General features: G+C 37.7%; 1 pseudogene; it reads right to left on the minus strand.

Moving 5' to 3' along the window:
* Nucleotides 1-13,400, minus strand: part of LOC127434202 (synaptonemal complex protein 2-like) — an 88,465-nt pseudogene that overhangs the window by 57,016 nt on the left and 18,049 nt on the right.

Consider the following 13,400-nt stretch of genomic DNA (forward strand, 5'->3'; position numbering starts at 1 on the left):
TTAGTTGTCAGGTAATTGTCACTGAATTTCGAATTAAGTGAAAAGTCACATCATGCGTGATCACCATCGATCATCGTTTTCATGATCGATCATTGCTGCCACATCTGAGTAGCCGAGTACTCATGCCCATCCCTAATAGCTGCTATGAGTCCAAACACAGAATATGCACTCCTGCCTGTTTGGCATTTATTACTCCTCAAATCTGCGTGGAACTTATTCCAAAGTACTCATATCTAGCTAGATTGTACTGTTTTTGTATAGATCCATTGAAAGAAGCAGCTAAAAATGTTACAATTTTGGCTCTGATCGGTCATCAGAAACGGAAGAAAGCTCAGAGCATAATGGTCAGAGTTGGATAGTAACGTACTACATTTACTCCATTACATTAGAGTAGGTTTAAAAGTGCGTAATTTTTACTCTCACTCAAGTAAATTTCTAATAAAATTTATGTACTTTTACTTAGTTACAATGGGCGGTGTTCCTGCAGTTACAGTACTGAGTTTAATTTTAATTAATGTGTAATTTATAGAGATTACTGAATGGGAATTTTATGACAGCAAAAGTTCACACAGCTGCGTGCGCTATCACAGATTGTCACTCAAGCCGAGCCCATCACTGCTGCAGCATCATGCTCTTCTAACTGAGTGAAACACTTTCTTCACTCTGCACAGTAAAAAAAAAAAAAAAGAAAGAAAGAAAAAAGAATAGTTACATCAAGTAATGCCTTCATTTAACACCAAGTCAAGCAGATATTTCAAGATTAAAATTGCAGCTCCAATTTAAGGCAGCACGTTAAGTTTTGGCTCTAATGAGAATGCAGGCTTTTCTGTGACATGGTGATGGTCATTTACAGGGTGATTCTGTAAATATGGGTTCGTGACATCAGTTTTTAAGTGTACATATTTAAATCTGCAGCAATATATCAGTGTGCTTTGTCCTGCATCCTGAATGTCATTAGCAATATTTACGCATTTACCCCGTGCCCTCGCAGGGATACTGGAAACTATTGCAGTTACTTCAGGGTTGGGTTAACTGTATAAATCCATGTTAAGTGTAAATGCCTTTTGCTCTGCCGATCGCGTTATTGACAACTGGAGCGTGAACAGACAGCATTTCACAGGCTGCATACTCCGCGTTTAGGGAGTGGCGGTACTGCTGTACAGAACTAATGATCTAAATTCTTTCGACACTGAAAACTGTAACTACACTGAACTAACAACTATAAGCTAGCTTATAGTTCTAGCTTATAACTTCTAGCAAAAAATAACTTAAATATTGATCTGTTTCTCACCCACACCTATCATACAACTTCTGAAGATATGGATTTAACCACTGGAGTCATATGGATTACTTTTATGGTGCCTGCATTTGCTTTTGGAGCATAAACACTTTGGCACCCGTTCACTTGCATTGTACTGACCTACAGAGATGATATATTCTTCTAAAAAACTTAATGTGTGTTCTGCAGAAGAAAGGAAGACAGTACTCTTAATTGGATACTTTCTTACTCTTACTCAAGTAATTATTTTTGTTAGCACTTTTATGTCTACTTGAGTAATAATTTTTTTTAAAGTAATTGTAATTTTACTTGAGTACAGTTTTTGGCTACTCTACCCACCTCTGGTAATGGTGACCTTAGGCTCTCTATCCAAACAAACACTAGGATGACGTCACTGTTCTGGAATGAGCAGGGCCAACCCCTGTAACCATAAAACGTCATACCAATGGCTACATGACCTGTCAAACAAATATTGACTAGCGATCCATTGGCTGCATCTATTCACTGAAACAGCCAATGCGCATTTCAGAGAGGCCATGGAGCCTTTGATCTGGTTTGATTGACAGCTCTGCCTGTGAATCATAGAGAGACTCGTGGGTGGGCTCAAACAACGCGGATGTTTCACCAGTATAGCGGAGACCTCAAGACATCGATGCTGAGTGATAAAACAAGTTTTATAATCAATATTTTATTGATAATAGACATTTTAATTGACGTGATAAAGCAAGCAAAGGATGATGAGTTGGCTTTTTCCTGAATTTTCACTGTTTTGGATAAAATGGTCAAGTCTACTTTCAATCATGGACATTTACCATGGAATTGTCAAATGGCATGAATTTCATGCCATCATCCAATCGGATCAAATCCAGAAGATATAAAAGATAATACAGCTCACATGTTGTATATTTTAAAATCCACTCTTTCAGTATTTTAATGCATTTCTGTAATGACGTCATTCAAATCGCAAAACAGTGGGCATATTCCGAAGCTAGAGAATGTAGCTTTCAAACAATATAAGGTTTGTCAAGATTTAAGTCAGATATGAAGGTAATATAGTCCAATAAACATAAAAAAATGCTAAAAAAGCATATATGGGACAATGCCAGTTAACGGGCTAAACTAGCCCTTCAGTATACTTACTGTCTGATTTTTCATATCTCAACTAAAGTAAATATTTGAAACATTCTGAAAGGAATTTATTTAATTTTATTATATTTAAATGTTTTCTCAATTTTATTATGAAATGAAAAAAGAGAGTTCACATCTGAGTGTATATTTTGATAAAATAACTGAAATATGGTAAGATGTATCATGCTGCATCAAGACTTTTGTAAATCAAATCATAATGTTTCCAAAAATGCAAATAACGTTTGATAATTTTAGTCTATTGTCATTGATGGACAAATTTTTTCAAGGTTTTCAGTACTTTTGGGGTACTTGACATGTGTGAAAACTCTTGAAATTTGCACACACATCTGAGTCGTCGGCCATTAGAGCTGGGGAATATTTTGGGGGGTGTGCAGGGGGGCTCTGTAGCACCCCATTGAAAATGGGCATGTAAGGGGGGGCTCTGTAGCACCCCCATTTTCACCCAGTCACCAATATTGGTACATATATTATTCTCAAGCCAAACAACTTTCATACTCAGTCATTAGCTCCGCCCAACAGGAAGTCGGCCATTTTGTATTTTCTGAAAATCGCAGGCTCTAAACTTTTAAATACTCCTCTTAGGGGATTCATGAGACTTCACCACATTTAGACAACATTGTGCCAAGACATTGAAGATGCTAAATTATGAAAAGATTTTTGATATCAAACGGTGATGCCATGGTGTGGCATTAATGGCGAAAAATTGGAAACAGGAATTGTTTGATTTCTTCTGTGTGCAATATGTGATTTCGATCAAAATTGAGATGTATGTTTAGTCTAGGGGGCCAATCACATGGATGTGACTATTTTGGGTCATGGTCATAGTGCAACCCCCTGGCAGCAGGACGTGTGGCTCTTACAACAGACTTTAAAATAGTCCTCTTATATTTACCCAAACTGCTTCAAAATTGTTTAGAATAATGTCAAATGCCAAATGCATGTGTCCACCTTGCATTGTTTTCCGAAAGCCACCGGGTGGAAATGGACCCATGGTGCTTGGGCCCGTCATCGCTGTTTGCAGCTATATTTATTAGGGCCGAAGCACTGAAAGTGCAGGGGGGGGGGCTCTGTAGTGCCACCTAGAAGATGGGCATGTTCGGGGGGCTCTGTAGCATCTCTCTTTTGAGCTACATTCACCAAACTTTGTACATATATAGATCAAGCCAGACAACTTTTGTGTTGACAGTCATAAGCTCCACCAAACAGGAAGTCAGCCATTTTGGATTATTTGAAAAATGCATGCTCTGGAATTTGAAATACTCCTCCTAAGGATTTCATGTTACAAGTACCAAATGTGGGCGACATCATGCCAAGACATTGACAATGCTAAATTGTAAACTGCTTTTTTATATATCGAACGGTGTTGCCATGGTGATGCGATAAATTAACATAAAAAAATGGAAAAAAGGAAGCATCTCATATCTTCTGCATGCATCGTGTGATTTACATCAAAATTGAGCCAAGTGTTTGGCCTTGTGGGCTGATCACATTAATGTGGCTATTGTGGGTCACGTTCGTAGTGCCACTAAGTGGCGAAATGAAGTGTAGCATGTTTAACAGACTTTGAAAATATCCCTCTTATTGCTTCAAAAAATTTTTTAGAATAATGTCAAGAAATTCTGAAGGGATTCTTGATATCTTAAGCAGTGTTGCCATGGCAACACATTAAATGTCATTATTCCTTTTTATGTATATTCACATGTTTTTGAGATACTTGGCATGCTTGAATTTTCATGATATTCTGCACACACATCAGAGTTGTCGGCCATTAGGCCTGGGAAAAAGTTAACACATGGGTGTGGCTGGGGAACTCTGTAGCACCACCTTTTGATAAAAGTGGTGGGGTCAGTTTCTTCTACAGTCACCAAACTTGCTACATATATTGTTCTCATCAAGCCAGTCATTAGCTCCGCCCAACAGGAAGTTGACCATTTTGGATTGAATGTGCATTTTTGGAAAACTGCAGGCCCTGAACTTTTAAATACTCCTCCTAGGGGAATCATGTGACTGTCACCAAATTTAGGCAACATTATGCCAAGACACTAAAGATGCTACATTGCAAACGGATTGATATATCGAACAGTGTTGCCATGGCGACGCAATAAATTAAGGGCAAAAATGTGAAATAGGAAGTTCCTTATATCTTCTGTGTGCATTGTATGATTTTGATGAAAATTCAGCTGTATGTTTGGTAATGGGGGCTGATCACATTTATGTGGCTATTATGGGTCACGGCCATAGCGCCACCAACTGACAACAGGAAGTGTGACACTTTGTGTGACTTAGTCCTCTTATATTTTCCCTCTCAAATGCAAGAGGCCACCATTCCTTGTTTTCCTATAGCCACCAGGTGGCGATGGCACCGTGTGCTTGGGCCTGTCATCGCTGCTTGCAGCTACAGTATATTTATTATTATTATTATTATTATTATTCCTTTCATGGTTTTCGGTACATTTGGGGTACTTAACGTGTGAAAACTTTTGAAAATTTGCACACACAGAGTCGTCAGCCATTAGGGCTGGGCAAAGCTGCAAGGGGGGCATGTAAGGGGGGCTCTGTAACACACCAATTTTCACCTACGGTCACCAAAATTGGTACATATATAGTTCTCATCAAGCTGAACAACTTTCATACTCAGTCATAAGCTCCACCCAACAGGAAGTCAGGTTGCTTGTTTCTGTTGCAAGATCTGGAAACACTGCAATTGGTATTTCACCCACCCCTTACCACAGAGTATTGTCATTTTAAAAAGAAAATAATTTTATTTTGTTCTAACCAGTAACCTTTTGGAAAGGAGGCTGCAAAACGTCTGAACTGGATCGAAAAAATTGTTTTTGCTCAGAACGAACCGAAATGAAAAACATTTCATTTTTAGTCCCTGCTGAGTATATATTTTTTCTAATAGCTGAATTATCAAGCGTTTACTGTATACTGTAGGGCCATTAGTGACCCGAAATATGTAGTAGTGTCACAATATATATTTTGTACCTTTTTTTTATGTTTACTATTACAAAGAGTACAACATTTTTAAATTATAGTTATCATCTCTTTGATATATGAAAATAAAGGAACAATATATTCTATCCCGTTATTTTCATATCTTGAAAATTTTGAAAACACTATCTGGGCATCTTGTAGATCCATGTGATTGATATATGTGCTCGCAAAAGACCTGAGGTATGTAATAATGTTGGCAAAACACCCATGCATTTAAGGTTTAACACTCTGGTCACCATCTCACATCAATCAGCATATTATATACATACCAGTGAGGTTAAACACCCAGAGACACACACTCGCACGCACCTCTGAATGGTCCTTTAAGTAAATGATGTCTTCACGAGGGGACCATTTGACTCTTCACACACCAAAGAGAGAAAATAAGAACAGTATTTTAACAGTCAGTATCTGGTGTGGCCACCAGCTACATTAAGTACTGCAGTGCATCTCCTCCTCATTGACCGCACCAGATTTGCCAGTTCTTGCTGCGAGATGTTACCACACTCTTCCACCAAGGCACTTGCAAGTTCCCAGACATTTCTGGGGGGAATGGCCCTAGCCCTCACCCTCCAATCCAACAGGTCCCAGATGTGCTCAATGGGATTGAGATCCAGGCTCTTCGTTGGCCATGGCAGAACACTGACATTCCTGTCTTGCAGGAAATCATGCACAGAACGAGCAGTATGGCTGGTGGCATTGTCATGCGGGAGGGTTATATCAGGATGAGCCTGCAGGAAGGGTACCACATGAGGAAAGGAGGATGTCTTGCCTGTAACGCACAGCGTTGAGATTGCAGGCAATGACAACAAGCTCAGTCCGATGATGCTGTGACACACCACCCTAGGCCATGATGGACCCCCCATCTCCAAATCGATCCCGCTCCAGAGTACAGGCCTCAGTGTAATGCTCATTCCTTCGATGATAAACGCGAGTCCGACCATCACCCCGTGAGACAAAATCACGACTCGTCAGTGAAGAGCACTTTTTGCCAGTCCTGTCTGGTCCAGCGAAGGTGGGTTTGTGCCCATAGGCAAGTTGTTGCCAGTAATGTCTGGTAAGGACCTGCTTTACAACAGGCCTACAAGCCCTCAGTCCAGCCTCTCTCAGCCTATTGCGGACAGTCTGAGCACTGATGGAGGGATTGTGCATTCCTGGTGTAACTCAGGCATTTGTTGCCGCCATTCAGTACCTGTCCCGCAGGTGTGATATTCAGACGTACCGATCCTATGCAGGTGTTGTTACACGTGGTCTGCCACTGCGAGGACGATCAGCTGTCCTTCCTGTCTCCCTGTAGCACAGTCTTAGGTGTCTCACAGTACGGACATTGTAAATTATTGTCCTGGCCACATCTGCAGTCCTCATGCCTCCATGCAGCATGCCTCAGGCACATTCACGTAGATGAGCAGGGACCCTGGGCATCTTTCTTTTGGTGTTTTTCAGAGTCAGTAGAAAGGTCTCTTTAGTGTCCTAAGTTTTTATAACTGTGACCTTAATTGCCTACCGTCAGTAAGCTGTTAGTGTCTTAATGACCGTTCCACAGGTGCATGTTCATTAATTGTTTATGGTTCATTGAACATGCATGGAAAACATTGTTTAAACCCTTTACAATAAAGATCTGTAAAGTTATTTGGATTTTTACAAAATTATCTTTAAAATACAGTGTCCTGAAAAAGGGACGTTTCTTTTTTTGCTGAATTATATAAATCTCTCAAGATGGCTTGTGCTCTTGCAATGTTAATACTATGGTTTAATATCCACATTTGGGAAAACATGCCTGGTAAATGCTTGTGGCATCTCAATTTGCTCATGCTGAGTCCCTGAATGAGATAATTTATTGATGAAAAATGGTCTTTTAAATGTGCATCAATGTAGAATTTAAAGTTGCAAATCTGTAGAGTGTAGGGTGTGTGCCTTCTATCATGGCCAAGTCCTCTTCTGATTGCACATAATCCTGAAAAAAAAAAAAAAAAAAAAAAAAAGGAAAAATATATATTTATGTTGATGATAGTTCGCATGTGAAGCAAACAAACATGTAGGACTGTGAGTGTTTGAGAACACTACAGCAAAACCTTTGAGTCAGGGGCAGGTTGTGGTTTCTCTTCAAACACTCTGGTTAGGGGAGTTTGGATGTTGTGCTCCGAGCCAAAGATGATTTGGACCATTTTGCCAGCGATCTCTCCATAACAGACCGGGATGATCATGTGAACTGTCAGTATCTTCTGACCATCATGCTTTAAAATATTTATAAAGGAAACACTTAATTCAAGATATTGTGATTAAATATAACCTGACCACTGAACATTTGTTGGACATGTAACAGCCTACTCCAATCACAAAGTTTTAATACTGCTGAAAAAAGCTATAATAAACAGATTTAATCAAGTTTGGAGCAATTCTGTAGTCATTACACCTACCTTGTAGATCATACAAGTTGATGCTGTTTTTAGGCAGGTGAATCAGCTCCCACAGTGTGTTCTACAGAGCAGGGAGCCTCAGTTTTATTTATATTACTAATCTGCAAATACAAAAACTTGAGATTCTTTGAACACACCTGTGGGTCATTTACAAAGAAACTAATGGTTGATGTTCCAATGTTGAAATCCACACAAAACTCTTTAGAGACTCATCCTCGGGCATAAAGTGCTAAAATGATGGGAGAAAATTAAACACCACATAATCTGTCAATCTAGAACCTTTTATTTTATTTATTTATTTATTTATTTATTTTAAAAAAGGTGTCATGCTTACTTGAGTCAAGAAATGCCCTAATGCAAGGGAATGAGAAGACTCTAGGACAGAGGTATGGAGGTAAAGGAGACGACAAACATATCAGAACTTTTCTTTTTTTTTTTGCCACATGACTAGCCAGTATTACAAAGATCCATCGAAAACTTAAATATACCTTACTGAGTTCCCAAAATAGCTGTTGAGTTAATTTAGAAATGTACTACAGTCCTTAAAACATGGGGAAAAGAAAGAAAAATTTATTCCAGAAACAAACCGTTAACAAACCATAATGTGAGCGTCTGGAAAAACAATACTTAAACATACCGTTTCAAAATCTTTGTCCCGAATTGAAGTAAAAGCTGAAGCAAAGCTTCTGAAACTGAACCATTTGCCAGCAAAGTCTTCTCTCAGTTTTTTGATGTCATCCTGCAGAGTGCCTCAGAAATGGCCACCTGCATTTCATAGTCTGGTAACAGTATCATATTAAAATATGAACATTTGACTATGGACAAATTTACATGAATTAAAGCTGAGGTGTAAATTGTCAAAATTCTTTCATTCCTAACATAATATGCAGCCAACTATAAGTAAGCCATTTATACATTGATTTTACCTAAAAGTGCAACACTGTGGCACTATCAAAATATTTGTTTTGAGTGACCCGTCCAAAGCGACAGCAACATCAGCTCAACTAATGGTGGGTCTTTAGGGTTACTCAAAGAATTAAGTGCTAAGAAATTGCTATATGTATAATACAACGTATGTTGGATACAGCTATGCCTTTAAAAAGTAACAGGATTGACGGTAACACGGTTGATAGTCTTAGTTCATTTAGCCATTTAAAAAATCATGACACTACAAGGTGTTTATTAGAGAGAGAATTTAATGCTGATATTTCTCCAAATATCCCCTTTTGATTTAGCTGTTGTTTTCTTTACACAATCATGGTAAAAGTGATGCCATGGTAAAAGTTGCCCCCTACTGACAAACCTAACAAAATAAGTGAAAAACTTGTATTTGTAGTGTACATCCTGAGAGGACGATATCCTCGCAGAGAAATTTTTTACATTTGTATTTATGGAATTGTACGTTATTTTAATGGAAAAACATATAGAGAATTGTTTGATAATACTCAAGAAGTTGGAAACACAGGGCTTGGTACAGGCCAAAAAGCATCCTTACAAAAAAAAAAAAAAAAAAAAGGTTACTGGATTTTTGCTGAATGTGTTTAGAAAACAGCCTATAACACGTAAAAGTTGGAATCAGCTGTTCATTGTTCAAAATAATTGTTAGCATTGTTTTTTGTTTTTTGTTTTTTGTAATTAACATTTTTATTGATTCACGTGCATATGACAATGAAAAAAAAAACTCAATTGTTAGCATTGTTAATACAAAAGGGACCGATTTCTTGGAATTTCGGACTGGTTGTACAAACAGATAATGCAAGATGGTGGAGCTCCCTGGAATCTGTTTATAAATAATTATTTTGCAATCCCATTTGGTGAAACTTATGGTGCAACAAAAATTATAACCTACCACCAATGTCTATCAGCGCTTTTGCCAAGTCTTCTCTGTAAGAAATGACAAGGAAAAACGTGTTATTGCAAAGAAATTAGTTCCTTCTCTAAATAAATGGCAAGACATACATTAGGCATGTGTTGTTGTAGTGCACTCAGTGGTACGCTAGAGCGCAGCACTAAAACATGCAGTGGAGGGTTGACGTCTGTGCGGAGTGTCGTTCTGAATACCATTGTGAAGCAACACGTTTAAACTGAAGGGAAGCGATTTAACTAGAACACCCTCAGACAGATCGATGAAACTATGCGCGCGGGCTTGCTGTCAGCTTCGACATAGCATTCTAGTCTGTCGCATCGTTGCTCGAAGTGTGGATGAGTTTGGTCTCGCTGTGTCAATAGCTATTCTCTATTTGAAGCAAATTAATGTTTGATGGGTAAACGATTACTTACAAGAGCCCAATATGTCCATCTGACTGGCAGAGTTTCTTCCTGATGTATTTGGTACTGCTGTCCAACATGGAGTTTATGGTTCTGATGGACTGAGTACGAAATTATGTTAGAAACCATTTCACAGCAGAAGTTTTTCAGCTAGTCATTTTACTTATATCCTGCCACATGATGTTTAGTAGGCTACTCTTAGACGTAAACAGAAAGGCACTTAATGATCCAAGACAACAGCCCCAACACGCACAGAAAGTATGCCGGGGTTTTCTTTCTTTCTTTTTTTTTTTTTATTTACATTTTAATATGTACAACTATACAGCTACAAAAGAAAAAAAAAAAAAAAAAAAAAAAAAAACTGGCTTTATGTATAATGAAATGTGGGTCACCTGCATTAGTGATCTGACTGAGACTAAAAAGATATTATTATTATTATTATTATTATATAACTTTTTCTTAATATTAATAAACACGTTATCTGCAAAGATTAAATGTATTCGTCTAACATGGAAACTTCGTAGAAAACTTCGACAAGCTTCATTGCCACCTTGGATCGTTTGTGCTGCTCTTTAAGATTCTCTGACACTGCCTCAAACCAATTCAGCATGTGAAAAGAGGGCACATGGCAAATTATCATACTGAGCAGTCGGCCAACTCTTGAGCTTTAAATGTTAATTAAATTAACTAATTAAAAAGGCTTATCTTCACAACCAAGCCATGATGAACAAGCTTCTGGATACAGTCTTCGTCCTTACTTATCGCATGGTCAATGGCTCGTAATATTAAGGCGACATTCTTGTGTTCGTTTTTATGGAGCTCCTGAAGAGAAATCAGGTTAAACATTGCTGAGAAATAGTGTGTCCTCCCTTGCAGTGGAAAACATTATTAGGCTATTTTAACATTCAAATAGTTCTATAAAGATGCCTTTTATCGTCGTGCTACAGTTACTGTCGAGGTTGCATGGAAACGTGAATACAGAAAAAGCGAAGGATAACATGCCTTGATAACAATCTCATCCAATCGATCGACCAAGAATACGGACATTTTTTCTTCAACAACAGTCATAAAAAGCTTGTTAACGTTACTTTGGATAAAGGCCTCCTGGAATCTGCTTGCAAACTGTAATTAAGAGAAGAACTAAATTAGAATCTGTGTTCGGTGTATGTGCTTAAGTTACAGGCAATATGAATATAAGATTATATGTTCAAGTACGGCTAATAGACATCAATCCATAATCATACCATAATGATTTATCGGCCATAAAGCTTCATGACTATAATAATAATAATAATAAAAATATCCAGAGAAGAACTCCTCACACCTACTTTCTAATTGAACACAGGTGGCTTTTAATTATCCCGTGCTGCGTTCGTTTGTGAGTGGTGTTCGCGAGTCAAAAATGACCCGAGCATACATGTGTAAGTGGGGTGAGGGAATCGAGTCCATTTGTGTGTGTGTGTGTGTGATTGGATCGATAGTGGAGGAAATGTCACAAAGTCTTGTTCCACTCAGATAAAGGATACCATTTTTATTAAAGAAAAAATCAAAATGGGTAAAAAAATGACCCGAACACCACATGAGGGTTAAGAAAGGAATGATTTGTGGACAATGAACTAAATAAGAGTTCACTTTCAGTAGACCTATTAGCCTACCTCTAATGCAATACAAATAAAATGAATTCTGACAGTGTAGCCTATACATTTTCTATGTTGGGTTTGGATTAAATAGAAAACATTATAGTTGCACACCTTGACCTTACCTGGCAAATGTTTAAAGTTTTAAAATTGTCTAAGATTTACTGCAACTGTATGCTTCTCGTCTCCAAATCGTACAGTTTAATCATCTACCTAAACATTTGAGGGCGTTCTTTGCTACTGTCTCCTTTGGTTTGCTCACTATTTGATCATTTGTTTGTTTTCTTTCTGTAAAGCTGCTTTTAATTTTTCTACTTTTAATCTACTGTGTCAAGACAAGTGCTATATTTTAATAATAATAATAATAATAATAATAATAACTAAATAAAACTGACTTGACGTTCACTGCTTCATTCAACTGATGTGCATTTGCAATTAAAGTGGTGGTGATCAACAGTGGTGAAGTACACCAATCCTGTAGTTGAGCAAAAGTACAGATACCCTGATGAAACATTACTCCAATAAAAGTTAAATCACTAATTTTAAATTTCCGCTTGAGTGAAAGTACAAAATTACTTTTCAGATGTACTTAAGTATCAAAAGTAAAAAGTACTGGTCTAGTAGTCAGGCAAAGAAGACTTTTAAAAACGGCACTATCATATTATTTTTCCAGCTTTTGGGGCTCAAATGCACTGGGCATTGCTATATCTGAATGGTAACTCTTGTTCTGCGGAAACTCTCGCGAGACCGAATTTGCTGCATGGTTACGGTTATAGTCTCGCGAGAACAAGATCTAGGCCTATTTGTATGCTTAATGTGTCTATTTTTATTTAACTTTATTTATTAATTCATTCACTTAGCGTAGCAAGTAACTGCACTTTTTTATGTCAAGTCATTTTTATTTGTATAGCGTTTTTCACAGCACACATTGTTTCAAAGCAGCTTTACAGAAAATCATGCATTAACAGAAAATGAAACTGTAATATCTATAAAGTCTTAGAGTCATCATTGTGTAGTTTGATTAATTATGATTATAAATTGTATATACAAATAAATAATGAAAAAAATAACTGTATTTAGAACCCCAGTGAGCAAGCCGAAGGTAACTGTGGCAAGGAACACAAAACTCCATAAGATGTTGGTTAATGGAGAAAAATAACCTTGGGAGAAACCAGACTCACTGTGGGTACTAGTTCCCCTCTGGCTAAACAACATGAATATAGGGGTGAGGCCAGAAATCTACAAATGAGTGGACCTTGGTGAAACAGGGTGGACCTCTATTCTGTGCCTAATTTCATTGTGAGTATAATGAAGTGCACCCCTTTTCTCAGCCTTTATGTGTCAATATTTGCTCATTTATCTAAACTTAGAGTTGCATAATTAGATGTACAATAACAATAATTATTTTTAATTTGAATTTTTTACAATTATTAAGTTTATTATTAGAAATTTACCTTAATAGGTAATATTGATGCAATTGTAATTGGGTTGTCTCTGCATTGTGTTGAATAAAGTACTCGATTGACACCATCTCACGCCTTTGGTGGATTTTATTCTGTTTAGACACATTGAAAAGTGGTGGTCAGTCCAAGTAATCATGCTCACGCATGTTCCACCACAACCACTCTCTCGGCTGGCGCAAATCTTAATCTT

The sequence above is a fragment of the Myxocyprinus asiaticus genome, chromosome 44 (assembly GCF_019703515.2).
Source record: "Myxocyprinus asiaticus isolate MX2 ecotype Aquarium Trade chromosome 44, UBuf_Myxa_2, whole genome shotgun sequence".
Taxonomy (NCBI): domain Eukaryota; kingdom Metazoa; phylum Chordata; class Actinopteri; order Cypriniformes; family Catostomidae; genus Myxocyprinus; species Myxocyprinus asiaticus.